This window comes from Camelus dromedarius, chromosome 3, assembly GCF_036321535.1.
Source record: "Camelus dromedarius isolate mCamDro1 chromosome 3, mCamDro1.pat, whole genome shotgun sequence".
Taxonomy (NCBI): domain Eukaryota; kingdom Metazoa; phylum Chordata; class Mammalia; order Artiodactyla; family Camelidae; genus Camelus; species Camelus dromedarius.
The window spans coordinates 36,318,865-36,346,194 of NC_087438.1; the positions used below are offsets into that span (position 1 = coordinate 36,318,865).

Genomic DNA, 27,330 nt, shown 5'->3' on the forward strand with positions numbered 1-27,330 from the left:
AGGCACTGTGCTAGGTGCCAGGGATACAATAAGGGTGAAACAGACACAGACCTTGTTTTCATAGAGCTTAGAGTCTAAGGGGGGAAACAAAAACATCTAAAAATAAATGCAGTAATAAGTATCTCATTAATGCCCTAAAGGAAAACAACAGCATGTGAGCTAGGAGAGAGAAAAATGGGGAGACTGTAACTGACACTGGGAAGTAAATGCTGGCTGCTCTTTTCATTGCCTGGTAAATAAATCCTGCTCGGCTGTCTATCAGGGATTTCTCAGTAGAAAAGAATTCTGTAAACATCCAAGTGATATACGTATTGATTCAGGATTTCGTGGTCATAAGAGTTTTGCAGTCTCCATCCTTGACATGTTAGTCAAAAACTATTTTCACTCATAGCACCCGGACCCACATAAAGATAGCAACATAATCCACTCGTTACTCCCTTCACATCTAGATAAAGTTCCATAAGGCCTCCCTCATTCCACGCTCTGTAGAAATCAAAACCCATTCCAATACTTCTGTAAATTTCTGATCCTGTGGTCATGTCTGGCCCTACTTCTGTAAATGGCTTTAGATTATGGAATGCACTGTTTTCCTGTAAATGCAGTTTCTGTTCCATGCCCTGTTAACCTGGTTGTGAAACTCAGCCTCTGTTACGATCTCCTCAAGGCTCCCACCCTCATAGGACATCTGCACATCTCTAGTAGACTTTTTGAAGACCTGAGAGGGGGTGTAGGTCTGAGTAGGAGTTTATGTTAGTCAGAATAAGTCAGTCACTACAACAAACAAGCCCCAATTGCAATAATGTGACAACAAGAGCAAACACGCAAAAGGATGATCTCTTACTCATGTCACAGTCCGATGGAGGCTGGAAGAGGCCTGATCCACCAAGCCATTCACAGACTGAGGCTCCTCTTGTCTAGTGGTTCCAGCATCTTCTGGGGGCATGGAGTCCTCCATCTGGTCCTCTGTCACCAGCCTGCAGGAGAGGGCAGAGTGGAGAATAATGTGGGAGTTACATTAGCCAGGCCTGGAGGGGCCACCCATCCTTGCTGCCCACTTCCAATGACTAGAACTAGTGCTCTGGCTACATCTACATTCCACGCCAGGGTGGCTGGGAAATGTAGTCTAGTTTTGAACCCAGGAAGAAAAAAAAGGGACCTGTAGAACACCGAATCTGTCTCTGTCAGAGGACTTATACTACAGCAACACAAACAACTTCAAATTTCATGTGACAGCTCCTAATTTTTAGGGGTTCCTTGGCCTTCTCATGACTAGGGATTTTTAATGTAATGCCCAGGCTCATGCTCACTCGTTCTTCTCTCTCACTCTAGCCCTTCCATCCTCTTTTCTCTTTCCATAACCTAACGTTGCTGTTAATTCCTTTCTAAAAAGGATTTTAACTCTCTCTGTGTCTTGCCTCCCCCAGGTTCCTGAGGCTCTCAGAATCCATCTCAGTGTCTTATCAGAGAACAGACAGTGCTTCACTAGAAAATTCTTCATAGGACATAAGTTTGAGGCCCCTCTTAAATGCTGTATGATATGTGTCTGTGCCTCTCAAACTGATGTAAGTGTATTCTTGGGAATAGGAGGCTTTATGCGTGGAAATGAACCCTCAAGATAAAAATAATCTGTTTCTAGTTCAGAACCGATTCCCCAGGGGCCTTGTTTGTGCTTCCCCCTCTTTTTGGAGAATTGTTCCCTTGCACCTCGCTGCTCTAATATATAGTCTGAATCTTCTCAGTATGTTTGTTGTGTGTGTGTGTATATGTGTGTGTGTGTATGCACACACATGAGCATGTACACACACATGTTGTGTTCTTTCTCTCTTCTTTGATGGTAAAATTGAAATATGTGTCTCCAAATCCTGCTATACCCTCCACTTGCAGAGAAAAGCAGAAGAGGCAGAGAGGGAAAATGTACTGGTGTCTCAAGCCCTTGAATTATTCTTTCCCTGATCCTTTCTTGTTACATGAGTCAATAGATGCCCTTCTCTCCCTAAGCTAATTCAAATATGGTCTGTCACTTACAACCAAAAGAATTCTGACTTATGTAATAAATAAACATGGTGATTTTCCTACAAAGTCATCTCTTACTACCAAATTTGTGCAACTCCTCAACATTATTTTCATTTTAAACCATATGTATAGATTATTTAAGAGAATGCCTGGCTTTACTCTGGGCTCCAGGACGGTACACCTAAGAGGTGCTTAGGTTGGAAAGGTGGAGGAAGATTCACTGTGGGTGGGAGTGACTCCCCCACGGTGAAGGTGAAGGAACTTCTGCCTGGGGACCAGTGAAATAATGAGCATTTTACACTTTCTAGGTAGATGTACTTTGGGGTGTGGGATAAGAGAAGCAGGGATGTGCAATCCAGTGGCAACATCAGAGAAGTCTGCTGAGCCATCTGGCATCAGGAGAAGTTGCCCAGCTTGCTTCCTGGAGGGTGTGATAAAATGTATAAATTCACAACATAAGGACTTTTAGAGAGGCTTATGGAAAACTAAGTGCTATCTCAAACTGCTGGGAGTAAGATGTGAGTCCTCAGCTTCTTCCCCCACTACAAAAAAAGTGCCAGTTTTGAATGGAAAGGAAACACTTGTAGCTCCATTTCCTCTCAGGCACAAGCAACTCTAAAAAAAGCAGCAGAATGCAATCGTTTGCAAAGTGATGAGGAAGCAAAGCAATAGTATTAACAGAAATAGTTTGAGGCAAGGGCAAGCAAAAATTGCAAATTAGAGAATCTACTCTAGCCGGATGGAAACAACAGTTAGATCTCTCTCACTCCACGGGGCACATTCTGTTTTGTTTTCCTTTGTCCTGCAGGCGAAACTCGCATTATCTTCCAATCTAAACCTCGCTGACTTCTTGTCTCTTTTCTTCGTATACCTGGAAGTTTCTATTTGAATTCTAGCCACCTTGTTTGAGTAGATGATCAACCACAACAGGATACGGCTTTTTTTTTGTTGTTGTTTAATGAGATTAGGCACAAGGTTAGACCCACAGTTAATGAGGCTGGTTACTCCACGTAAACATCTGTGCACAATTTTCATTTGTTTTCCATAGTTCTAAATTTTCACAAATAAAGGGATCTCTGAAGAATCTGTTGTCAAATATGCCACTGACTCACTTTGCAGCTCGGCCAAATAAGCCTCTTGTTTTCCTTTTTGTAAAATAGGTGACAAATTATATAAAAATAATCAAAATGACCTGCACTCACATTGGTTAGGATCATTAGATTTATCACATAAAAACTTCTGGGTTTCGGTTTCGGTTTTGATTGGGGGGATCTTAAAAATAAGTTGTTAAACATGATATTTTGTTAAATATGTTAAATACATGTTTTGGTAAGTTCATAGGTTGCTTTCTGATCTCCATCAGTGGAAATGATTTCTCTATGAATACGATTACGATTAATCTAAGAGATAATGCGTAACTCATGTTTTGAAAATGACTTTAGAATATTTGGTGCGGTGATTTCTGTTTGACAAACACTAGCACAAAACCGCTGCATAGGTCGTGTCTGTGATCTGCCACACCCGATGGCTTACTTTTATACTTCTTGTCTGTGGAAATGCCCAAATGCCGTGATGATATGCAGGGAGACAGTAAGGGTAAGTTGTCAGGCCCCAAGTGTCCAAAGTGTGACCTGACTGGGTTATAGAATAACCAGGTTGTCCAGCGTTCCCTGTGTACTGGTTCCCCAAACAGGCCATACATCAGAAACATTCAGAGAGGCTTAAAATGTTTTCCAATTTACTTTAGAATTCAAACACAGTAAAATTCACTTTCTGGTGTGGAGTTCTATGAGCTATGACAAATGTCTGTTACCACCACCACAACTATGATGCAGGACAATTTTATCACCCCTCCCAAAACTCCCTTTTGCTCTTTGTACTCAAAGCCTATCCCCGCCCTCAAACTCTGGAAACCATTCATCTGTTCTCTGTCACTATAGTTTTGCATTTTCTAGAATGTCTTATGAATGGAATATAGTATGAAAAATGGATTCCTTCACTTTGTATACTGTACTGGAGATTCAGCCTTGTGGCTGCTTGTATCAAAAGTTTGTTTCTCTTGACTGCTGAGTACTAATCTATTGTATGGATGTATCACAGTTTGTTTATATATCTCTAATGAGAGACATTTAGGTTATTCCCAAGTTTGGGTGACTATAAATAAAGCTGCTATAAACATTCATAGATAGCTCTTTGGGTAGACGTACATTTTCATTTCTCTTAGGTAAATACCTAGGAGTAAGATATCTGAAAAGTTTTGAAAAATATTTCTATGTCCGCTAAATTTCAGTCTCTTGGGTATGGGGTCTTGGAATATGTACTTTAAAATTTTTTCTCAAGTATGACTTCTTAATGGATGTGGAGTGTTCTTTTGGAGTGATGAAAATGTCTTACAAATGGATACAAGTGATGGTCGTACAACATTGTGACTGTACTAAATGCCACTGAATTGTACACTTCAAAATAGTTAACGGTTAATTTCATGTTATATGAATTTTATCTCAACTAAAAAGAAACTTAAAAAAAAAATGCTCCCCAAGTGATTCTGATTTTTGGAAGCTCTGATCTTGGGAGGTTGTATCTGGATGAGTTTCTGTGCTTGTTAGAGGTTGGTCTCAGGAGAATGAACTGGGTCTTCAACTTGTGAATCTGTAACAAACTGACTTTTCTTTAGAAAGTTTGGGGAGTCTTAAAAACATTTGGTGATTAGAAGGTAGGCCTGTAGCTTTTGTGCCCTCTTGGAGGTTGCTCCTGGTTTGAGTGGACCCAGAATTCTAAGGTCACCAGAATTCTGCTGTGATCTAACCAGAGCTCCAAGGGATTAGCATGTAGCCTGGGTCCAGTTTGTTCTGGAGTGGAGCAGTGTGGCCAAGATCCTTCTTACCAGAGGATCACCAAGGAAATTCCAGCCCTAGAGTCTATGGAAGCAGTCTACAGAATAATTTTGGATGCTTGGGATTGACTAGCTATCAATTTTCATCCCTCAGGAGTTTTTACTTTTCACTGAGGTGGGAAGCCCCATGAAACAGATGGCAGGACTCCCAGGCAGGGCCACTACTCTCCTGCCAGCACCATCCAGCTCCCTGGCCCAGCAGCATTATCTCGCTTTTTGCCTCTGAAATGGGCTTGCTTCTAGGAAAGAGGAACTTACCCCTAAGATTCTATTGGTTCCCTGAGCTAACTCCTGATTGGTCCATTTGTAGCACTTCATTTGCAAAGAGCTCACTTCTGGTTGGTCCATTTCTACAAAGCTCGTTCCTTAATCAACTTTTGTTACACCTTATTTGCATATGATGTTGCAAAGTGTAGACTGGCAGCCTATAAAAGCCTGTGTAAACCTACAGATGGGGTCCAGAGCTTGGAGTGTTAATTCCTCTGGGCCTGCTGGTGTAATAAACCTGAGTTCTCCAACCCTCTGAGTGCTGCTTGGTCTCTCACCTGGATCCAGGTTGCTGTCACAACTGAGCTGTAACACTGAGCTGTAACACACTTTGCTGCAACACACTAGTAGAGATACAACTGCTTATGGCAACGTTTGAATAGATCAAAACTCACTGCATTGGTACAAGATACTCCACAAAGACCTTAAATTCATAACGCTGACAATGCCACAGTATGGCTAGGACTGCAGAAATGAGAAAAATTAGCCAGACATCCCTGTATCAGATAGGGTTGTGAGGTAAAGACAGCATAGGACAATAATATGGGAAACCTTAGATCTGGACTTAGCTTTAAAGACTAAAGCAGAGGCACAGATTAAAAAGGGACAGAGTACTCCTGCGTCTCAATGGTCAACCATTCCCCATTCAAATCTTCCTTCGGTCTCCGCTGCTCTAGACACTCCTATATCCTCTACTTCCTGTTTTTGTCTTTTTCATATCACTTGCACTTCTAGCCACCTTTAAAAACAGAAGATCCTCCAACATGAACACTTTCTTCTTTTGGGATTCATGTGTTCCTAGCTGCTTTGAGGATGAGGGAATAAGCCAAAGGAAGAAGAATGACTGGGAGTAGGAGCTCAGAGTTGAGCTCTGTCCCTCTGGGTTTTCCTCAGCTGTCACTGCCACTGAGTGTAGGGAGTCCTTCTGAAAGGCAGGCATCATCCCAAAGCTCTGTGCTTCTCAGGGAGGACTGTGTCCTTGAATCCAAAAGCGACAGAGTGTGGTGTTCTTCTTACTAGCTCTGGAGGACCACCCCTAGTGTCCCAGGGGAGTCTTTTCTCCCTTTTCCTTGCTCCCAGAAATAGAAGCCTCTTTGGATAGATTGGTCTCAATATCATGGAATTTTTGATGTTTGTCTTTTCTCGCCTGACCATCTTTGCCTTTTCCCCCTTAGGTTTCATGGGTTGAATCTGAAAGGGCATAAAGGCAGGCAGGATTGCACCGAAAATACAGCAGAGGTGGAGGGATGGCCCGAGGAAGGGGTTGTGTATGATGTGGGTAAAGAAAAGCGAGGTGAGGGAACCAGGGGTGGGATCACATGGAGGTGACACTGCAGACCTGAACTGGCAAAGAAGATTCAGTGATTGAACTTCCCAACATAGGTTTCACATAGGCTTCATGTGACCATGAACAAAAAAGAGGAACTTAGAGCCCCACCACATACACCTTGCCTCTCCCGCCTTCCCCTGCTTTCTCCAGCTGACTCAGGGCTGGGAGGATTTACTACAGACTTGGCAATGGGGATGAGGGACAACCTTGCAGGGAAGATAATTTGTTTGGCTACCTCTTTATGTCCCTTCCTGGACTTCTTCCCCCAGAACTTGGTGCCTTTACAGATAGGCTCTTGGGGTGGAGAGCTCTGTGGCTCTCCACCTCAGCAAGACTTAGGGTGTTTGACCATTTCTGATCACATCTCTTTTCCTCGACCTTACTCTTCCTGCATCCTGTCCTCCCTTTAGGGCTAGTGTGAAATTGGATTTAAGGTGTGGTGAATGGCAGGGTCTTAACAGCTTTGCCCTCTCTCTGCTTTTAGGTTATACTTTATTCTCTCCTATCTCCTGAAGAAATGAGCAGGGCAAGAGTGTGAAGACACAAAGTACGGCTGTTGGTGGGGTTTTTTTTGGGGGGGGAGTGTCGGGGAACATTTAGATGCATATTACTTAGGAGATCGACTTGAATGTATTTACATGTTTATATGAAAGGTCAAAATTCCAGAGTATTATATGGAAGCATAGAGTTAACATGCTTGTCCCTCCATTCACTCATCTAGCCATCCATCTATCCGGTAAATAATCATTGGTCCCTCCTACATACCTGCTACTGTGCTGCATGACAGACTCTAGTATATGCTGGGGAGGAGAGGGGAAGGGACAAAGGTGAGATAAATAACTGCCTTAAGGCAGTTATTGTCAGGGATTTATCATCTGAAAGAGAATTTGAAAATCTTGGCTGGCACCCACAACGAAGATCCCTGAGGAAAAAGATACAACTGCTCCACAGGCTATAAGGGAGACCAAAAAAGCACATAATGACGTCTTGGCAAATCGTACCTAGGCACATTTCCCACAAGGCTGTGGTTCCCCGGGTCCGCACCCCTGCTTGGTTGTAACAGTGGCTAGCAGGCCATGTTCTGTCATTAGTAACAGCTCTCTTTGTGGGAATAGTGGTGTAATTGTGGACAGAAGTTCATGCTGAGTTCTATTTATAGCCTCTGATGACTCATTAATATGTTACCTTAGCAAAGGCTAGCTCTAGAGCGAGCCTTCTATTACCTTGTAGTCAAAAACATTCTCACTGGAGTATTCTGATGAAATAAAAAGCAAATTGTCTATAAAACACTCCCAGCAATTTGCACATCAGCCTTTTAATTGGTGGTAATGTTAGCTGCTCTTACATTTAGTACTGAAAACTACAATTGTCAAAGGAACCAGCATCCCCTGGCGCTTACCAACATGTAGATTTTGTTTTAAGGAAAATAAAAATTATTCACTGATAGTTTTCTAAAGAGTTTAACCAGCAGTTGATCTGGAAAATATGTTAACTAACCTTCAAAAGTATTTCCGTTCCCGGAAGTCTTTGTGCCCTGTGTGACTATGTCCTTTGTGACATTTCCACACATGGGACCTTCACACTCATCGCTTTGATTCCAACAGAGGAGTTGTGTTCAGGAGCAACTCTGCGCTTTGTAGAGATGTTAAGGTAAGACTCTGAAGCTGCAGTGCTTTTATCAATTCAGTCTGAAAAACAATCTCTGTGGTTAAGCATGTTAAATCCCCCTGTGCTTTCGCAGCAGCCTGGCTAAAGGTTATTACTATAAACATTGGAGGGTGAGGGGGAGAGAAAACTTAGACCAGAGCACTGTCGCTGTTTGAGTTGAGGAGTTACTCATTTTCTATGCATTTTGGCCGAACCTCGTAGTCAGATACTATTTTATGCTTTGTTAAAAATATAGCATATAGAATAGAATCTGAAAAAGAGCACGTACACACACACACACATCTGAATCACTTTGCTGTACACCTGAAACATTGTAAACCAACTATACTTCAATTTTTAAAAATTAAAATTAAAAAAAGGTAAAAAAATCTCGTAACAAAGACTACACAAGCCAAGTGCTAGCAAGAATTAAAGCAATTGGAACTTTCATATGTTGCTGATGGAAATGCAAAATGATGCATTCACTTTGGAAAACAATTTGGCAATTTCTTATAGAGTTAAATATACACTTAGCACATCTAACATGTAACGCCTAAATATTTACTCAGGAGAAATGAAAACATATATCCTTGGCAGAGAGCGGTGTGTGTGGTGGAAACAGAGCATTCAGACAGAGGAAACAGCACCTCCGAGAGCATGACAAAATGTAGTAACTGAGGACATGGAGCATGGAGGGCTGTGGGAGGTGACAAGATGAGGCTGGAGACAGCCAGCAATGGGCTTGGTGGCCCCTGGTAGACTTTGGTCTTTATCCTGAGATTGATGAGAGACTAATAAATATGTAGGGCAAGAGGGTGGTAAAATTAGATACGCCTTTTTAAAAGATCGGTCTGGCTAGAGTGAAAACAGACCAGAGAGAGGCAAGGATGATTATGTGGAGGCTGTTGAATTGTCTGGGGTAGTTCACAAGGGGCCTTGGGATAGGGCTGTGGCCCTGGGTATGTTTCTTTTATCCGCAAAAACCTCTGAGATGGTTTGCACTGATGCCTTTTACATAATAATATTTCTGATAGAAACAAGAATGATGAATTGCTTGTTTTAAAATTCGTTTATTATAAAATACTCCATATATAAAAAAGAACTTACGTAACATTAAGTTAAATTATGGAAAATAGGAAGACTACGCAAAGCCGCCTCTGTATTTCAGAACTAGAACATTATCGTTATGAAAACCTTCTTTAAACCAGATACTGTGCTTAATTTTTAAGAGGGATTGAAAAGTCTCCTTGGAATGCGGTGATATCAGGACTTTCTAACAATTAGAGCTTTTAGGCAACAGAAGAGGCTGCCTCAGGAGGCCGTAGGAAGCCAAGCTGCTGTCTGTGTAGGTGGAGGAAGGATTCCCAGGAGGGGAGGAAGGCTGGGTGGGTGTCTGCAAAGGAATTGGTCCTAAAATCCTCTGCCACAATGCAACAAAGAGAATAAATGTATGTTAAGAGCAAAGCTTTTCTTAAAATTGAATGTGGAATTATAGCTACTTTTTGGATTAGTCCTTTGATTTTTGGAATACATAAGATAGAACCATGTTTATACACATATTCATATATATATATATAAATATATGTGGCTGAACTATTTTAAGTTCTTGAGTCCCAGAAGTAGTGGGTTAGGAGCAGGATAAGGGAGTGGATGGAGTTTTTGAATAACAGAGAAAAAGTTGCAACTCCATTTTCTATCTGCAGCAGGGGTGGCAGACTACAGTTCGTGGGCCAAATGCTGCTTATTCTTGTAATGACCCACAAGCTAAGAATGGTATTTACATTTGTCTGACTGACTGAATTTTAAAATTTGAGATAACTGTAGATTCATGTGCAGTTATAATATGTGCATGTATTACTATACAGAAAAAAATTAGAGAAATTGGATTCATCAAAATTAAAAACTTGTGCATCAAAGGACTCTATGAGGAGAGTGAAAAGGCAATCCACAGAATCGGTGAAAATATTTGCAAATCATAAATCTGATAAGTGATTAATATCCACAAGATATAAAGAATTCTTACAACTCAAAAGCAAAAAAACAAACAACCTATTAAAAAATGAGCAAAGGAGTTGAATAGACTGTTCTCCTTTCTCCTTTTTAAAGAAGATATAAAGATGATCAATAAACACTTGAAAAGATGCTCAATATGAGCAATCAATAGAGAAACGCAAACCAAAACCACGAGATACAACTTCATATCCATTAGAATGGCTATCTAAAAATCAGGAAAATCCAAAAATTAGAAAGTAACGAGTGTTGTCAAGGATGTGGAGAAATTGGAACCCTTGTTGCACTGTTGGTGGCAACGTAGAATAGTGTAGCTGTTATGGAAAACATTATGGTGGCTCTTCAAAAAATTAAAAATAGAATTACCATATGAGCCAGCAATTCTACTTGTAGGTATAAGAAAAGAATGGAAAGCAGGGACTTGAACATACATTTGTACACCCACATTCATAGCAGCATTATCCACAGAATCCAAAGGTAGGAACAAGTCAAATGTCCATCGATATATGACAAGACAAACAAAATGTGGTATATACATACAATGGAATATCATTTAGCCTTAAAAAAGAATGGAATTCTGACCCATGCTACCTGGATGAACCCTGAAAACATTATGCCAAGTGAAATAACACAGACACAGAAGAACAAATATTGTATGATTCTATTTATACAACGTACCTAGAGTAGTCAAATTCATAGAGACTGAAAGGAGCTGCAGGAAAGGAGGAATGAGCAGATATTTTTTAATGGCTACTGCATTTCCTTTTGGAATGAAGAAGTTCTGGAAAGGAATAGTGGTAATGGTTGAATAACATTGTAATGTATTTAATGCCACTAAATTTTAAACTTAAAAATGATTAAAATGATCAATTTTATGTTATATATATATTACCATAATAAAAAAAGGAATACAGAGAGATCCTGTGTACTCTCCAGTTTTCCTCAGTGGTAACATCTTACAAAACCATGCAATACAATGTACAACCAGGACATTGGTATTGATATAATCCACTGATCTTGTCTAGATTTCCCTAGTTTTACATGTACTCATTTGTGTGGTTTTTAAATTTTTAAATGATTGAAAACAATGAAATATTGTGTGATATACATGAAAATTATAGGAAATTCAAATATTAGCATTTATAAATAAAATTGGACTGGAACATAGTCATGATCATTCATTTATGTCATATTTATGTCTACTTTTGTGCTATAGTGGCAGAGTTAAGAAGTTGTGACAGAGACATATGGCCTACAAAGCATAAAATATTTACTACTTGGCCTTTACCTGGCCCAGAAAAAGTTTCCTGACCCCTGTTCTACAATCAGCTGCTCCCTCAACCTCCTTTCCCCTCAAGAAAGGAAAAAAAAAGTAGTGAGTATAAAATAACTTAGGGCAAACTACTGGACACTATGTATAACTTTAGGTAAAAGGATCATAATGAAAATGGTAAATTGTCAGGGGTGGTATTCATATAACTTAATTTGATGCTACTGGCCTTGTTGGGAAACTTAATTGTTGCTAACATGCATACTCTTATTGTTGGTTTTTTTCTTGTTGTTGTTGTTCTTATACCTTTGGTCATTATATCAGTGGATATGCTTCTGATGCAAGTAACAGAAAAGAAAACTAAATTTAGTTTAAATAAGACAATGTCATTACCTCTCATTAAAATTTTAGAAGTAAGGAGGTTCCAGAGGTGATTAATTCAATGGCTCAAAGATGTGTCTCAAGGACCCAGGTTCTGTCCACTTTTCTGCTCTGTCATCCCCAGCTTGTTCTCAGGCTCATCCCGGCGTATCCTTAACGTGGCTGCTGGAATTCAGCATGTCCTAGGGTTGGAAGATGGGAAAAGGCATGGTCCTTCTTCATGCTCCAATTACACAGATAAAAGTTCTTCCAGAGTTCTCCTAGCAGACCTGTTTCCTGAGTTGCTTTATAAGCTTTGGTGAGGGAAACAGAATACCACGATCAGCCTAGACTAATCAGGATTCATCCCTGGAATGAGGAAGAGCCCGGTGTTTCTGAGACACATGTTCATCTAATACTTGAACAAAACTGAGATTTTGTTAGCAAGGAAAAATGTGGGGGAATGAATGTTGGGAGGCAACAAATTGTGTCAGATAGTGCCATTGTCACAGTTTGGATGTCTGCAACCTCAGTTGTGGAGTCTATGAACCAGGATGTGGGCGCTCACCGGATAACACATCTGCTGCCACCTTGATCTTGGACTTCCCGGCCTCCAGAACTGTGAGAAACAAATTTATGTTGTTTATAAGCCACCCAGTCTATGGGACTTTGTTATAGCAGCCCAGACTGACTAAGATACCATTCAACATCTCCTTCCCTTCTGAATCTTCAAGTATTTTTGACTGTTAACTTTCCTTTCTTAGGTGACATAACTCAGTAGTCATCATCTCAATTTGTAGGTGGAAATAAAATACTTAGATCAGTCTGGTTCACACAAAATCTCAAATTTACTCACAGCTAACTCACCCCCTCTTTTTAGGAATAGGAGAAAAAGTCTGAGAAAGGTATTTCTGACCGAAACAGAGAAAATAAATAAATGGTATCAAGGAGAGGGCTTCTAGGAGACTGAAGTTAGATGGTGGGGGATGTGACAGGAAGACAGACTGAGGGTTGCTTACATCAGAGGGGCATTTGGGGCAAAAGTACATCAGAAATACAATTTGGGGCTGTTGGTGACTGCCTTCTCTTTAGACTTTGTTTCTCACTCTGACCTGAATCTGAAATTCTAAGTGATTAGAAGTTGAAATGGGAGCTATTAAATTCAGACTAGTCCAGTGGGGAGGGTTTAGCTCAAGTGGTAGAGTGCATGCTTAGCATGCACAAGGTCCTGGGTTCAATTACCAGTACCTCCATAAAAACAAAACAAAACAAATAAACAAACAAAAAACCCAACTAACTACATAAATAAACCTAATAACTTTCCCCCTGCAAAAAAAAAAAAAATTCAAACTAGTTCTGACCAGAGTTAACCCCTGTCCCTGTTAAGCTTTCCACACCTTCAGGACACTCTGCACATCAGGCCCTGCCTGCGTCTTTCAGGAGGTCTAGTGTCTCCACAAAGATAGCTCAAGTCTTGAGGAGGGTACAGGGAGGATGGGCCTCCACCTCCCACGGTCAGATCTCTTTCCTGTCTGAATTATTTCTGATGCCATTCCTAGGCCCAGAGTGCCTTCATGCTCTTTTTCAGATTCTTGAGAACCTTCTCTGAAACTTCCATTTGCATCCATCTACCCTGAGTGCATTGATTGATATCCTGAGTACAATCTGAATCTTGGTAAGTACTCTCAGAGCACTCCTTATAAGAAATGAGGGTAGGGAGAGATAGAGGGTGGGATAAATTCTGAGTGTGGCAATGACGGGTTAGAAATAGATATGAGAAAGAATATATATATATGTATAGGGGGGGTGTGTGTGTGGATAAAACTGAATCACTACGCTGTATACCAAAAATTAACACAACATTGTAAGTCAACAATACTTCAATTAAAAAAAGAACAACAACAACAAAAGCAGATGCCTCATAAGTGTTCCTTGAGGATTAAGTGACAGAATGCTGGGATGACATGAGAGGCACACTAGACTCTAGGTGAGCAAGTACAAGTGTGGAGAGAGTAAGTGGGAAGCAACAAGAGGGATGCTTCAGAGCTTAATATTTTACCTTCAAAACCTTTTTGTTTCCTGGTGTGGTGAGTGAAGAAATTTTGCTACAAATCCATGTGGCTATGATAAAACTATAAACAGAGTGCTTTGGAAATAATGTTTCATTAATTCATATCCTTACTCTCTTGAGAAAGGATCTATAAAATGAACAGAAGAGCATGAAAATTGTGGGTTCTGTCCAGCGGAAGTCCCAACAAGATGGAATGAATTACTCGAGACTCTGGAAAGTCAAGAGAGCGAGAGGGAGTCGGGGACCAACTCCTCAAGCCTCTCAAATGCTCCCACATTCATTGTGTACAATCAAAGGAAAATCACCAACAGTTGTGTCATGGGATGTAGGAGCTTAAGGAAAGACAGCATCAAGTAGAGATTATAGAATCCACAATAAGTACAAAGGCTTAATTAATCTTCAGGACAGACATGGGGAGAGGGGAACAAGGTACACTCTTCAGACAGAAGATGTTGATTACAAAACAGACTACCAGACCAGCCAGTTCCTTGTCTTGGGGTTATTGACTATCTAAAAAGCAGAAAGCATGCCCAGCGTTTATAGCTGAGGGCATAGGTTGTTGCTTTGCAACGAGAAGAGTAAATCCTAAACTATGGACCTATGCTTATGATAAACAAGCCATGTCCTGCGTTTATAGCAAGGGACACACAATGGCTTTGCCATTGGAAGCATCCTAGGCTAAAACCTCAACTATGCAAGCAAGGCATTGTCTCTGCTTTTTACAGCAAGGAGACAGGAGTGCAGATGCACAGGCGCCTGCTAGCAAAGCACATTTGTTGTTCTTAAAGGTCACAAGCGGCTGGGGTCTGTTACAATTTATTGACCCAATCATGGGCTCCCACAGAAACTAATTAGAAATAAAAGAAGAAAGACAACATAAAATGGAGCCAGGGATGTGATTACAAAAGCACAGCATAATGATGAAGTGAGGCCCGAGTGCAAATTTAACTTCAGGCTTACCAGCAACCAACTCAAAGCAGGAAGTGCAAAGTGGTTACACAGTTCACACAGTTGATAAGATGAAAAAAGGCCAATGGCCTAAAATAAGTATATCACTCTTAGTACTAAGACCAGGCAAATTCTTTGGCGAGTCTCCCAGAATAGGACAGTGTGAAACGCCGAACAACATGATCAACTATATCCTTATAGAAGATCCAATGATAAGTTCTTTCAGTCCAGCAAACTCTACTTCAGGGAAAGGATGGACAGTGGTGCTGGTGGGTTCTTTGAAATACCAGTACATGTTCATAACTTTGAAGAGCCACAAACATATTGCCAGTTTAGAAGATTTCAATATCTCAGTGAGGAAAAAGCATTAACAGTCCATGTTCTGGAAGAAGGAGAAAGTCCTGCCTTTAGAGTCTTAATATCATGTTCCCTTCCTCAATCCATGGCCCAAGAGCACACACACCCACACACTCGCACAGTCACACACTTCTCTAAATTCTCATTCCGTGTCTTGGCTGAATGAGGGAAAGGTTACACTATGATATATATGTATATAATCAAATATACTATGGTTGTTTTTAAAATTTAAAAGGAGCTGCCAATTAAGATTACTAGGAACTGACACTGGGCAATAAATTATAATTAAACATTATTCATTCTTATACATAGTGGAGCCAGATTTTGTGGGTCTTGAAGCTTACACAACTTTGGGTACTCTCCTTAAGGAAAAGAATGTAAAATTATGAATATAAAAAGTGGGTATGAAAACTAAATACACAGAAAAAGAAAACAAATCACAACAAATTACTGAAGTTGTGGAGATTTGAGTTCTTTCCTTCTAAGATTAGGCAATTTACCAGAAATGCTTACATAGAAATGGTTCCTGAGGTGGAGGGTATAGTTCAGTGGTAGAGTGCAAGCTTAGCATGCATGAGGTCCTAGTTCAATCCCCAGTACCTCCTCGAAATAAATAAATAAATGAAAATTTAAAAGTAAACGTAATTACCTCCCCCTCCCCAAAGAAATGCTTCTTGATTATAATCTGCTCTCCTTTTTCCACCAGCAGCTATCCCCTAGTGCTCACAGGGGCCCCTGCAAGTGAGGAGCCCTGCAGCTTAACCTTCATTAATTTATGGCTATATAGAAAATCTGGTCCTCGGTTCCAATCATTAAGTCCATCATCTTTCCCTAGAAGATTAAGCTTCTCCCTTCCTCTGATAATGCAAACTTTGAACTGCTATTGACAAGACTCCAAAGAACTCAATGTCTTTATTTCTTTGAAAAATTACTTCATATCCATCTGGAAAAAGTGATAACTCCAGTCTTGTCCTTTTTAAAAAGTGATCCCTTGCCCTCTCTCACAGGTCAGGCTCTAAAAATGCGTATCTTTGGCTGTCAAACAAGAGAATTTCCAGAGACATGTTCTGGAGCCAAAGAAGAGGAATGTGGGGGAATGTGAGATCTGCTCTGCTCTGCGAGGCAAACAGCAGGATGTCGGGAAAGTCTGATATCTCTGAATGTATTTTCTGTACATTTGTCCTCTCTTCAAATCAATGTTACTTTTATTTCTTGGATGAAGATCTATAATCAAGTTGCCACTGATGAGCTGTGAGAATTTTGACTTCAGCTTTGTAACAAATGAATCTGAAAGTAGAAAAGCCAGACGGAAAAACAATCTCCAATCTGAAAAGTAAAAAGTAAAATTTACTTTCAGAAAAATATTGCCTATTACTAGGAGAAAAATTAAAATTATGTAAAAATGAAACCTCAGGCACTCAAGTTTTGCTGAGAGTGTTTCCTCTTGCTTTTTGTAACTTTACTCTGGGATTGAGCAGTGTCGGCATATTTGCCACACAATAGATTTCCTGTAGTAAGAGGAAAGAGTCATAGGTTGAGTTTATCTGAAGGAAGGCAAGGCCCTCTGATGATTAATACAAAATGTAAAGTGGTCAGATTTTTCTGGAAAGTCAGCAATCCATTTAACACAGGAAGATTCCCCCTACCTGTCAGGGCGCCTGGCAGTAACTGAGCTTCTCGCGCCCTGATTCCTTCCAGGTCCCTGGAAGGTGGGCTGTGTTGGGAGGCTAGGTGAGTATGAGCACTCAGGGGAGGCAGGGCTCCAAGCCAAGGCTGAAAAGCAAAGCCTGGGGCTCTCAGGGCTGACGTGGGTTTCTGCAGAAATTGGGGAAGCCTTTTAGAATTGATATCTTTGCCTAGGAGGCCATAGAACTGCCAATGAGAACGTATCAAGCTGATCTACCACAGTTTCACAGGAAACTGTGAGCAGGAAAGGATGGGAAATGCACAAGAAAGGAAAAAAAGAAGAGAAAGAAAGCAGAGATAAATTCAAGCTCCAAGTATGGAGCAGAAACACAGACAGATTATTTTGAAGCATAAAACTACTATGAGCTCTCAGAAACTCAGAATTATGTCAGAGAGATCTGATCTGGATAAAAACTTAAACAATACATTCATTTTAAAAGTAAATATAAACTTATTTTAAGGCCTATTCCTTAACAGTTAAGAAGTTGAGAAAACAAGTCAAAATCCTCCTGGGATTGCTTAAATGCCTAAAGGGGACAAAACTGTGATGGGGTCAATTAATTCTTCTTATCTCAATATATGCTGCCAAAATTACTTTAAGTGCTTGAAAACTGTTTCCTTCAGAAGGCTAAACATGATTTTAGCATTTTTTTTCTGCAAATCTTTTTTTAGAAATATATTTTAAAACAATAGCATCTTTTTATTTTTTTTATGGTTTATTCTTTTTTTGCCTTTAAAATTTTTATTTTACTTGAAGTATAATCAGTTTACAATGTTGTGTCAATTTCCAGTGTATTGCAATATGTTTCAGTCATACATATACATACATATATTCCTTTTCATATTATTTTTCATTACAGGATACAAGCTATTGCTACTGAGTATAGTTCCCTGTGCTATACTGTATAAAATTGTTTTGTTCTTATTTTTCAAAATATTGAAGATTTTTGACTACATCTTGGCAGATGAGAATTCTACCACTGAACAACCGATGCACCTTTTTGACTACATCTTGAAATTACCCCATACTCTTTCTTTTTAGCAAGATGCAAAAGAGTGTGGTCTTGTTCCTTGGGGAGTACATATAGCAATAAGAACAATTATTGTGGAATAATAACAATGGTTCTCCCTCTCTCTCTTTTTTTGTTTTTTGTATTTAAGATGTAGCAGGCATGTACTGATCTCTTTTTTTGCATATGCTTTTTGAGATTACATTCTTTAAAACTGGTAGTCTCCACCCACTACAAAATTAAAAAAAAAATTGAAAGACATAGAGTAAGATGTATAAGAAGTAAGTCTTCCTTCCCTACTCTTTCCCCTAGAGTCAAGCAAGCTCACCAGTCTCTTCTGTTTGCCTTCCAAGATATGCTGAGCATCTAAATATATATTACTTCATTTAATCCTCACTACAACCCTATGTGGTGACTACTATTTTCATCTTTATTAATAGATGAGGAAACTGAAGCACAGAACGTACTTGCCCCGAATCACAAGAAAACAGGAGAACCAGGATCAGAACTCATATCAGTTTCATCACCGCTGTCCTTTCTTCCCATTCTCTTCCGTCCAGATGGCCTCAGAGCCTGGACTCTACTCTCTCTTTCCCCCACCTGCTTGTCTAAATCCTACCCACCCTTTACGGTCCTGCTCAGAATAAGAATAATAGCATTTATTGAACGCTTTCTGTATGCCAGGCACTTACACACAAGATCTTACTTAATCCTCATGGAGCCCCACGAGGCATATGCTATTATTATCCACATTCGACAGAAGTGAAACTGAGACTTAGAAAGTCACACAGCTAGTAAGTGGCAGAGGCCAGACTCAGCCACGATGGTCTGATTAAGGCCCTTGCCTCCCAGCCCAGACCCACCCACTCCCACAAGGCCCTCCCTGACTCCCTCGCTGGCAGTGATTCCACTCCTCTCAGGAAAGCCCTAACACTTCTCATCACACACTGAGATGGCTGCTTGCAAATTGTCCTGTATTATTCTCTGACAATGCAGCCTTCTAGATTCTTCTCTTTCAATTTTTCTATCTGCTCCTGGAGAGCAAAGGCTATTTTTAATGCTCGGTCATAATACTGAGCAAGTGCCTGGTGAGCAGTAAGTATGCAACACACAATTGGTTTATCTATCATAAGAAAAAAATTTAGCTCCACTCGAGCAATTGTAAAAATCCTAATGAGATCTTACAAAATAGAACAGGAAATAAACTGATGAGAAGCGAACTCTTTCAACTTCTGTCTGGACTTATGTCATCAGCTTATTTAACTTCTGAAAAATCAAATATATGTGCACTAGGAAAAGTGAGAGGAAAAAGTCAATGTAGAGTGTGCAGTGATTCTGCCTGTGGGCGTGCACCAGGAGGCTGTGGCCTGCTTTCTCTGGTGGGTCTCCATTCCAATGGCTTCTCAGAGGGTGAGGTACCTTCCCTCTGAATGTGGTTCTGCTCCTTCAACTGTGCTGGGCTGGGTTTTGTTGTTGTTGTTGTTTGTTTTTAAATGCAACCCGGACTCTAAATACAAGTCAACTATTTTATCAGGTGTTCAGCTGAGTACACTGAACTAGGTTCAAGTGCTAAAGGATAATCCAACTATATATTCTGCTTTTAGGGAAATTAGACAGATTTTAATTTGAGCAGACACAGTTTCTACTTTTGGAGCTTAACCGCAGTTTCAGATGCTACTACACTGGACCTTGTATCTAAGGATAAAGATGGTCCCTAGCCAGGAAAACTTCAGATCCCATTAGTTCACATGCTAATATTGGGCAAATAAATTTGAAAACTGCTTTCCACAGTGAAAAAAGATCAGTGTGTGAAATGAGGCTGTTTTGGTTTTGTATTGGTTGCCTTTTCTTTTTCCAGTGACGTTGTCTCAACTTGTAAATTAACCCTAATCACAGGCAAGGTCTTTGTTTAAGAAACTGACAGCAACACACTTGCTGATGGGTCAATATGGCATAAACTTTGAAGTAAACAGGACCTCTGCGGGGTGGAAGACTGGATTAGAATTTCTCCAAGTTTCTTCCAAAACCTCTCACTCTGTGATAATATTCCAACAGCTCTAAGTCAATTATAAAAAGATCTTCTGAATAATTTATGGTCCCTGCTTTCCTTTAACCAAGCACATAGCTGCTCTCCAGACACTGGCTTTTCTGTTCCTTTTGGAAGCAATAGGATGCTGGATCATCAGCCACACTTTGGGCCACTTCACTGGTCTTTGGGGACGACTGCCCAGACCTGCAGGGACATACTGAACCTGCTGATGTTGGAGTCGCTCCAGTTATTTACTATTCTTTTCTGCCTCTTGTTAGTCAGTGTACCACAAGGAGTGGATTAGTTAAATTTACGGAGGATTAAGTGTTATTTGAGAATATTTGTACCCTGGATCCCCAGGCAGGGGTTCAGATTTACTTTGGAGCCCTCTTCTGAAAGCAGAACAGACTCTGGAGGTTGAGGCTGGGGCCTCAGGTTAGGGCAGTGGGAACAGGGATGGGTGATGAAAACTTGCTGGGGAGGCTACTGACCCTTGCCTTGACCTTTGGAGCTGCCTGATAGTTTTTGTGTCTCCTTAAAGCTGTCTTGCCTTGTTGTGACTCATTCTTGGCTTTTCTGAAAAATGACTTTCTTGGTCCCCTACGGAGGGACCCTCAGTTTAACTTTCTCTCCCCTTCTCAAGGAGGGTATTGCCACAAATGGGCTTAAAAAGCCATGTCCTCTGACAATCCCCTTTCCCATAGCCTCCCTTTCTACCCAGTGTCTCATTTCCTGCCCCTAAGTCTGAGAGTGCTTTCTGGCTGGAGGAGGATGGCCAGTCCTGTAATGTCTCTGCTGGCTAAGCTTTCCCATTTATCGAGCCTCAGCCTAAGAGTCATTTCCTTCAGGAGGCCCCACCCCCTCAAATACCAGTTCCCAGTTCCCACCCTACCTGAGACCCATGGCCCCTGAAACACTCCTCCCTTGTTCCTCCCTTGCTCCCATGGCACCTGATACACTGCTCTGTGACGTGGTCTGTCTACTTGTCTGCCTTTCACCTGATGTTACCTCAACAACTGGGTTTTAGTAAGTCTTTACCCATAGTCCCTGCAAACAGTGTTGTGGGTAACAACTGACCTATATGGGGAGTTTTTCTCTTCTTACCTTCCTGAGACAGGAGGGAAGGGGGCAGGGCACAATCACTGAAGGAATGACACAGCAATCAAGGACAGGACAAACTGGTTAGAACCAACATGGTGAAAGATTCGATTTCCAGTAGACCTTGAGCCTCATGGCACACCCACAGGCGCCATGGCAGTTCATAGGATGACCATAAAAGGTCAAAAAGTAGGTGGGGCCCAATTCCTGGAAATCCCTGCGCCTTACCCCAAATAGTCCAACTAGTCCAACTAATCCTTAGCATAGGAAATTACGAAGCCCATAAAAACTAACAGCCCCACACCTTGTGGTCACTCTCTTGCCTTCTGAGATGGCCCCCACTCTGTCTACAGAGTGTGTTTCTACTTTTACTTTAAACTAAACACCCCCCACACCTCTTGGCCTCTCTCCCTCTCACCTTTTACGATGGTACGCATTCTGCTTACAGAGTAGGTATCTCCTAAGCCACTCTCCCTTCTGAGTGAGATGGACTGCACTCTATGGAGTGTGTATCTCTCTAAATAAACTTGCCTTCACTTACTATGCCTTGCTCTTGAATTCTTTTCTGGGCGAGGCAAGAACCTAGTCTCTGGCAACATTCCTAGGCTTTTTTTTTTTTTTTTTAATGTTTTTACGCTTTTAAAATCATACATTTTCATATAAACAGAAAAATGGAACAGGATACAGTGAGTACTCATTTACCTAGATTCACCTAGATTTACTAATTGCTTACATCTTGACGTATTTACTTCACCTGCTCTGTTTGCTCAACTATTTCAAAGTAAATTTCAGATATAACATTTTACCCCTAAATACTCACGTATACATCTCTAAAAATAAGGACGTTTTCCGACAGAACCATAATACCATATACAATAATACCATTATCACACATATTCATATAATCACACCTAATAAAGTGAACAATAGTTCCCAAATATCACCATTGTCCTCAAAAGGTTTTTAACAGATGGTTTATTCAAACTAGAATCCTCTCAGGGACTATACTTCAGCTGGTCCCTGACCAACCAATTGGAGACATTCAGTTATGTCTCTAAATTTCTTTTAACTGTTAACAGTTCCTACCCCTCTTTCCCATGTTATTGACTGGTTGAAGAAATCCAGCCAATTCTATTGGAAGACCCACTTTCGTGGTGCTGTTTATTAACTTTACCAGATTTCTGAGGTGAGCTGACCTAACGGAGAATAACAGCCACCACTGCAGGCATCTCCCCACAGCAGGGACCTTCCTTCCAGTTCTACCCTCTTTGTTCTCATCACTTAAGCACAAATCCTCGGGGCACTAAGGCTCAAGACTTACCCTGGGCTCTCACATCTTCTGCGTGGATGTCCCTTTCCTGGCCTTGCTGTCAGCCGGTGTGAGACTTCCAATAAAGCAGGGACCTGCACAGCTCTCCCTACAGCCACCAGCAACCACCACAGGAAGCCTGGTGCCCAAGAAACATGCAGGGGAGAAAGTCTTTGAACTTAGGGCTCTGAGTCCTCATTATTGGTAGCAACAACCAGCAGCCGCCATTTTGAATGAAGTTAAACACTCTCCTCCAACTTCCATGAAGTCAATAAATCTCTTCAGGTCATCCTAGAAAAACAACCTGTTTTCTAAGTGATGTAAGGTCCAGCAGTGCCACCCCCACCCTCTGGCCCCAGATGGACTGGCTCCAGGCAGAAAATCATTCACACTGACTGCTCCTGCCGGCAAAAAAAGAAAGCCGGTTCCATTGACTTGACTGAGAAATGTGAGGGGTTTAGTCTCAGCCATAATGTCAGTAGGGAATATCTTGGCCAAGATGCTCCAGCAAATCATCCAGGAAGAGCGGGATCTCCGTTTCAGAGGGAGGGGAGAGAGTGGGCGGCTGAGACAGGGGGAGAATGGAGTTGGGGGAGGTTCGGAACAGCTGTGTGTTTAGAGTGGCGGCCCAAGGCCACAGGCAGTCATCGAGCACAAAAATTCAGGCGCAGAGAGGATTCCTGATAGAGAGAAGTTGGGGAGCGGAGTCATGGCAGCAGGGGGTGTGGGCTGAAAACCCTCAAGGGACAGTCTGTGCCAGGCTGATGTGAATACTAGCTGTTAACTTTGGTTCATGGGATTTCTAGCTGTGTTTATTTTTTTAACAAGGAAAAAAACTCTGCAACAACTATATTTCTAGTGGTGGAGTAGGTCGCATTTTATTCTTCCTGAACGTGGTGAAATGCTGGATAGGTAACGAAAGGAAGAAAAGAGAAGACTTTATACCTTTACACAAAATTCTCAACTTGGATGTCAGTTAAACCTTTTCATTTTCTGGCTCTTCCTCTTCATAATTCTGTTTCCTGTTTTCCCTTTTTGCCATGATGCTCCCCTCCCTGCTTATCCTCCCCCAACAGCACACCCACACACACACTCCACTCTCTTTCCCTACTTTCATTTCAGTGGCTGGTTATTTAGTTTTGAAATAGTCACTGCGGAAGTTTATGAAATCTTTTTCTCTGGAAGTTTTACTAAAGCAGGTCTGAGCCCCTCTTTTTTCCAACAGTGCAAGGAGAGAGTGTGTGTGGGGGGAAAGTGCTGATGAGAGATGAGATGACCTCTCAAGGACACCCCTTTTTGTGGTAAACAGAAACTTGCTCCCCAGAGTTGGGGCAGAGGGCAGGAGGGGTAGCCTCCCCCTCTCTGTTCCCTCCCTAAGATACAATAGGAGGCCTGGCCATTTTGGCAAATAACTTGTTCCCCACTTTGTTCTACGGTTGATTTGGAGAGCAGATTTCTAAGAACAGCAAGGAAAGCCAGGGCACTGCTTTTACATGAGTGCCCTCTTAATGCACCATCAGGGGTGGCTCTGGACCAGCTGTGCATGCAGAGGAGCCTCCAGCCTTCTGGTGTCAGCTGTGTGGGGTGGAAATTCCCTTTCCTGTGTGAAGCCACAGTGGGAAGTGGGGCCTGGGAGTCTGAAACAGCTTCAGCTTTCTGGGAGTATATTTGGAAGCCAACTAAGTAACAGGAAGTCATCACTTGGGCTTTAAAGCAGATTAGTGCTTTATATGAAGCCAATGAATACAGAAAATGGTCTAAAGAGTTGTAAAACAGAGAGGGAGACGGAGGGGAAGGGAGGGATGGAGGGGACAGCAAGAGAGAGCGGTTAGCATCTGGATAACATGCACTGTGGGTTTCAGGAAGGTGACCTGTTTGTCTAAGTGAATTACACCGGCCATTGCTGGACTTCTGTACTTCTCACTTTAGGTACTTTTTTTCCTTCTTCTTATCCTTTGCTTCTCTGAGGTGAGCCCCACTTCTTCAATAATCCTTTCCTAGCGCCACAGGATCCTCTCGGACTTCAGAAAACCCTCCCTTCTCTGTCCTTCCCGAGTGTTCCAAGGATTGAAGACTCGCTGGGCACACAGCAATCACACCTATGATCCGAGCTGGCACCCAGGATTCATCAATAGCTGTGCTGGTCCTCACACTGCTCATTGGAGCTTGGCTAAGGCATCTCCTGGGCCTACAGACGGTGGCTGGGCATTAAGACCTACCTGTTAAAGGGAGGAAAGAGAATGACTTAATGACACATTTTGTTTTGTCTTTTATAAGTGAAACCACTACCAGAAAAATTTCACCATAAAGTTGGCATCTCTGTGTGTGTGTGTGTGTGTGTGTGTGTGTGTGTGTTTGTGTGTGTGTGTGTGTGTGTGTGTATTTCATCAGTCTTCTGTTGGGGAATTTTTCTTCTATTTTATAAGAGAAAATAAAAGCCACCGGAGAGAAACTCCCTCAAATTCTTGCCACACACTTACCTGTAGGGAAGCCTACCTTTCCCTCCTTTCCCATCATAGTGGTGATGTGGGAAGCCCCATGAAAAAGACCAGCAGGACCCCCCACGCAGGGCCACTACTCCCCTGCCAGCACCATCTGGTTCCCTGGCCCAGAGGCATTATCTCAGTTTTTGCCTTTGAAACGGCTTACTTCTAAGAAAGTGGAACTTACCCCTAAAATTCTATTGGTTCCCTGAACTAACTCCTGATTGGCCCACTTGTAGCACTTCATTTGCATGGAGCTCACTCTTGGTTGGTCCATTTCCCTCACTCCTGATTGGTCTATTTCTACAAAGCTTGTTCCTAATTAGTCACCTTTATTATAACTTATTTGCATATGATGTTACAAAATGTTGCAAAGTCTAGACTGGTAGCCTATAAAAGCCTGTGTAAACCTACAAACGGGGTCCAGAGCTTGGAGTGTTAACTCTTCTGGGCCCGCTGGTGTAACAAAACCTGAGTTCTCCAACTCTCTGAATGCTGCTTGGTCTCTCGCCCAGATCCAGGTTGCTGTCATAACTGAGCTATAACACTGAGCTATAACACTTTGCTGCAACATTTCAAGCGATTGCTCATTGCCAAGGTCAGTTCTAAGGCTCTATATTCCCCTTGCTGTCTGATAACTTTGCTCCATTGTAAGTCCCTTCTCTTTCCTGCTGCCTCACTTGCTACCTTTCATCAGTCTTTAAACAAGCTCAAGTTTCAACCATCCTAAAAGTAATACCCTCCCTTGCTTCTACATTCCTTTCCAATGTATTAACTATATTTTCATACTTCTGTATTATTGATCCTCTGACATTTGAAGCTTTACTGACCAGGAAGGGTCTTCCCTCACTGCCCTCCTCCTTCCAGGGTTAGCTAATTCCTACAGATGTAACACAACTCACCCGAGAATGTATTTTTCCTAGGCAAATCAACCAAATTCCAGTTTCAGAGCCCACAACCCAGCTACCTCCTTTATGGGCTCTCACAGGGTTCTTACACTTGGCCCACTATCCTCCTGCCCTAATCACCCCAAGGCCAGATACCAGAGGGCTAGAGATAGCCCCTGGTTGCAGAGCCTGCTGAAATCATTCCAACTAGCCAATCCTAAGCCTGCCTACCCTGCCTTGCCTTGCCTTCCTGTGAAAACCACAATCAAATCTCCTGCACGTTTCCCCCTCTCCTTCCTCCTGATGCTTTCCTCTGTGACCCTGAGTGGCCTGGTGTGCCCCTTCTCCATGAAAATTATGAGTAACAAACTGTGTTTTCAATGGCAGTCATCTACAGATCTGTTGGCCGCACATTACTGGAATAATAATGAAACCTACACTTTAAAACATCCACCTACTTCCTTATCTGGTGTCTTTTGACTTTAGGCAAACATATTGAAACAAGTGTCTACACTCACCATCACCACTTCCTTACCCTCCATGCTGAAACTCTCCTTGAAATCTGGCTTCTGTTCCAACGTTCCTCTGCTACTGCTCCTGCCAAGACCCTAATAACCTTGTTGCTAAATTTTAAGGCTGCTTTCTTGGCATTATCTGATTTGAGCTTTAAGCAGCATCTGACAGTAGTGACCACTGTCTTCTTGAAACTGTCTTCCCTTGGCTTTAGTGATACCTATCTTTCCCACCACAACTTAAGACTCCTTTGTGGGTTCCATTTCTGTTGATCTGTTCATTGTAGAATCCATAGAAAATTCAACAGTGTGCTTGTCATCTCCACATGGATATCCTACCAATATTTTAGAGTGGGAACTTCCTAATCTGAACTCACCATCTCCACCCCTGAGCCCTTCCCCACCCCCCTCCCTTTTTCAGTGAATGGCACCATCATCCCTTGAATTGTTGTAGTCAGAACCATATGTCATCCTTGGCTCCTCCTTCTTCCGCATTCCCCACATCCAATTAATCACCAAGACCCATCAAATTTACATCCTGAATATTTCAAATCCATTTATTTCTATCTCCATTGCCATGGTGTTACTTTGAGTTTCTGTATCTCTTACCTGGATAATGCAGCAGCCTCCTAACTAGTCTCCCTGACTCCCTTTTTACTTCCTTCCTTCCATTCTTCACATTGTAGCCAGAGCTCTTTCTACACCTTCACATCAGAGCATGCAACCCCTTTCCCCCACTTTATATCCCTTTGATGGTGCCTCATTATCCTTAGGACAAAGTCCAGATTTCCCCATGTGACCTTCAAAAACCTCCATCTTGTGTTCTTTGCTTGCCTCTCTGGTCTCTTGTCTCATCTTCTCTCCCCCAACCTCATCACACTGAACTGTGTGCAGTATCCTGGATGCCCCTTCTCAACCCCTAGCCTTTGTGCCATTCCTGGGACTTCCTTCCCTTCTCCACTTCCTGGCTAACTTCAGCTCATTTCTTAGATCCCAGGTTGGAGATATAAATCCCTCCTTAAAGCCTTTTCTGATTTTCAGGTGCTCACAGAGCCAACAGAGTACCTCCACCAAACATCTTACCACATTCTATTGTCAATGCCTGTCTCTGTTTGTTTCCCATATAGTTATAAGAGGGCAGCACCACGTC

The 27,330-nt window shown here is 41.7% G+C and overlaps 3 long non-coding RNA genes across 4 annotated transcripts in view; 1 reads left to right on the forward strand and 2 right to left on the reverse strand.

Moving 5' to 3' along the window:
- LOC116150717 (uncharacterized) overlaps positions 1-8,086 on the reverse strand; it is a 26,286-nt gene extending 18,200 nt beyond the window's left edge. Inside the window, exons 1-2 of the long non-coding RNA XR_004134462.2 lie at positions 8,001-8,086; positions 842-974 (exon numbers count right to left, since the gene is read on the reverse strand). This is a non-coding gene — a long non-coding RNA (uncharacterized LOC116150717). The remainder of the gene's footprint in view (positions 1-841; positions 975-8,000) is intronic.
- Positions 8,023-19,082, forward strand: LOC116150715 (uncharacterized). The gene is made up of 3 exons (XR_004134460.2): positions 8,023-8,153; positions 13,379-13,465; positions 16,174-19,082. It is a non-coding gene; the product is annotated as an uncharacterized LOC116150715 (long non-coding RNA).
- On the reverse strand, positions 10,845-22,619 carry LOC116150716 (uncharacterized). 2 transcript variants are annotated; one of them, XR_010378319.1, is made up of 4 exons: positions 22,311-22,619; positions 12,359-12,409; positions 11,824-11,993; positions 10,845-10,941 (listed from the first exon to the last, which is right to left on the reverse strand). It is a non-coding gene; the product is annotated as an uncharacterized LOC116150716 (long non-coding RNA). The 2 variants fall into 2 exon arrangements; XR_004134461.2 differs by lacking the exon at positions 12,359-12,409.
- Between the last annotated feature and the right edge of the window lie 4,711 nt (positions 22,620-27,330).